This window comes from Cucurbita maxima, unplaced genomic scaffold (genome assembly GCF_002738345.1).
Source record: "Cucurbita maxima cultivar Rimu unplaced genomic scaffold, Cmax_1.0 Cma_Scf00001, whole genome shotgun sequence".
Classification (NCBI taxonomy): domain Eukaryota; kingdom Viridiplantae; phylum Streptophyta; class Magnoliopsida; order Cucurbitales; family Cucurbitaceae; genus Cucurbita; species Cucurbita maxima.
In genome coordinates, this window is record NW_019272017.1 from 8,306,330 (window position 1) to 8,309,816 (window position 3,487).

The following is a 3,487-nucleotide window of genomic DNA, read 5'->3' on the forward strand; positions in this document are numbered from 1 at the left end:
CATTTTTTACTCACTACCTAATTCTAATTTAGTGACCTAATTTAAATACTTGCATATTAATATCTCTTTTTAGAATCTTTTAAAAATATAAATAAAAACAAAACAAATTTGAGCCAATCGAGAGAGTGCAATTAGGCTTTAAATTAATTGATTCTGTGGCTCTTATTTCGACACATTTACCTTCAACAAAACCAATTAACATACTTTTAATATTAATTAACCAACACAACATACATTTTCTAATAATTTCTCTTCTTCTTTTTTTAACTCTTTCAATTTATATTTTTCTAAAATTATCACCCCATCAAAATCGTTAAGATATGTATTTATTCGTACAAAATAGTTTAACAAAATTATACTATTTAATTTATAATTTTTTCAGGTATTTCTACCGTAGATATCAACCTCAATATTTTTTTTTTTAAAAATTACTTTAATAATAAAAATATATATTAGACATGTTGCTCTGCACGTGTAAACAGTCAAACAGCTTTAATAGAAGACAATTGCATTTTAAAATAATTTTTTCTTGTTTATTTTAATTAAAGTGTAGCATTGGCAGCAGTGATCAAGGTTTATAAGACTAAATCTGAAAGTTCCGATTTAAAAAATTGAAGGGCAGATTAATTTCTTATTTATTTAGATTTGACATTCTTTTAGTCCGAATATCAATAATTTTATTTATTTAATTAAGAAAACCATTAAAAAAAAAAAAAAAAAAAAAACATAAACTGATAATGTGGTTTGGTGGTTTTGAAATCAAATGATGATGTATTTAATTCTGATCATTTTTATAATCCATTTATTTAATTGGTAATGTGCATCGTAAGTGTAGAGCTATTATTATAATAATTTTGCAACTTCCAAAAAAATGGTTTTTGGAGAATCGTCCATCTTATCATATTAAATAAACCAACTTTGTTGCATCGCTAAAATTCAATAATGTTTTTAAATTGTAATTCTATCCATAACATAAATTCCTGCCACTGCAATCTTACCACTTTGATTATATACATTCATAGTATATATGGTTATTGGATATTTCATTGATGTAAAACCACATCATATAATAACTCAGTTGTATTAATAAATATTCCATGGGCTTACAATAAAGCCTAAGAACATAATCTAACAATTAAATTCACATTAAAGCTATAAAGTGCGCCCTCAAAATTTTAGGTTTAGGCTTTATTGTGAGGAGCCATAAATTTAAAATAACGTTAATAATGGATATTTTACCCCACGAGAACTAGTTATCATTCATAATATTTTACCTAATAAAGTATCATGGATTTCGTGTTAGGTTGATGTGTAAATCGAGTTGGTTTAATAGATTTTGAAAATAAGTAATGTCGGGTTGAATACTAGTAAGTTGTGTATCTCGACTGGAGAGGGATTTTCGTATTTATATTTGTCTCATATAATATTTGATAGCGAGTTTGAACCTCACATTGGCTGAGGTTACTTTGATTGCTTAAATTTTAAATGGGATATTTGACATAAAAGAAATTTGATTATTTTTTTATTAATTATTTATGAGTTGGGGTGATTTATAAATACTTTTTAAATATCTAAAAAAAAAAATTGAAATTATGTGGCCAATTAGATTAAGAAACTGGTAGGGTAGATTGATAAATAAAACACAGGTATGAAATGTCATAATATTAGGTTATATGAGCCTAACTTATAGGCAAATGTCCCATTCATTTTGTAAGCTTCTTGGTTGTTTAATTTTGATTCTCTAGAATGCCGTACCATGGAACTTTATGATGTACCATCTGAAACTATACTAACTTATTTTCAAAAGAAATTAGGTCATATAATGATAACAATGTTTTAAGCTTTTTATTTTATTTTTCAAAACCGAAAAGATGATTAACTAATTCGTTTGCTTTATTTTTTTTCTTTCAAATCACTTATATATATATATATATAAAAAGAAGAAATATATATATATATATATATATATATATATATAAAGAAGAAATATGGTTGATAGATAATATTTATATTTAGTATTTAGAATTAATGTAATTTAATTAATTGGTATTAAGGGAGAGGCGGGTTTGGATGTGAGGGGCGGCCGGGAGAGGCGTAAGGGAAGAGAAGTGGGTTGGGTGGACCCAAAGCCGAAGCGTGTTATTGCCTTTTTAAAACTCTGCCAGCTAGATTCAGATAATGTTTAGTTTTTTTTTAAAAATAATAATAATAATAATAAAATTCCAACTATGACCATGTAAAGCAACGCGGGGTTGGCGTGATTAGCATGGGTAATTTTGGTAGTTTCCACCCAATTTAATCTTGACGGCGTGTAGTTAGGGTTGGAAATCCGATGGGAAACCAATTTACACGTGGTTTAACTTTATCCGCATATTGATTTTGACTAATACGCGTCACGTTTTGTTTGTTCCGCCCAATGAATCCGGTTGTTAAGAATGATTAAAATAATACAGTAATTGTAGTTTCCATATAATGTAAAAAAAAAAGAAAATAATAATAATAAATTGGCATTTTAGTCAAATACGACACGGTTAAGAAAAAAAGGAGGAGGAATTAAAGGGTAGGGGCATAAGAGAATATCACATCAAATCAAAACAAAGAATTAAATATTAATAATATGGTTTTTGAGAAGGGTAGAATGGTCATGATGGGATCCCACTATGTACATGTCCACTCATGTTGTCTAATTTCTCTTGGTTTAGTCAATTATGGGGTTGGTTGGTTAAAAATAAGAAGCATATTTTATTCTCAAATTTCCTCCTTATTTACATTACGGGTTTACCACTTGCCCTTCCAACCTTCCCTCTCCTTCCCCCACCAATGCCTTTTTCTACCCCCATTGTTACACGTTTTTAATAATAATAATAATAATAATAATAATAAATGGGATTAGAAGGCCAGGTTATGGAGGGTTGAGTTGGGTTTACACGAATGCCTTGATTAGTAGTCTGATTATTCAGGCTAATATGTGATGGGGTTTGACTAGTCAAATCCAATAATAATAATAATAATAATAATAATTTTTAATAGTGAGTGGTCCATTATAGGTTTAACAGAGGAGATCTGAGCAATAAGAAAAGCGAGTGCAAAGGGAGTAGATTTAGATCTTGTGCACAGTATCCAATCTCCTTCAACCCAAATTTACCGGGATGTCCGTTAAATTTGAGTTGTGGAAGAATATTATTTACTTGACCACCCGCGTGCCGCCGCCTGAGTGGCGGAGTAGCGGAGAATTATCTCATCTTTTTTTTTTTGAAATTTTTATGTGCGTACATTTTGGAGTAGAGTGAATGAAGAGAGTCACTCACCGGGCGCCGCCGGTTGGACAGAATAGGTTGCCGACTTCTGGAAAGGGAAAAGAAGAGAGGATAGGAAAGTGGAGGGGGAAGAAGTGGGTCCCACAACCGCCTTTTCCCGAGTAAATGTATTTTTTTTTTTTTTTTTTTTTTTTTTTTTTTTTTTTTTTTTTTTTTTTTTTTTTTTTTTT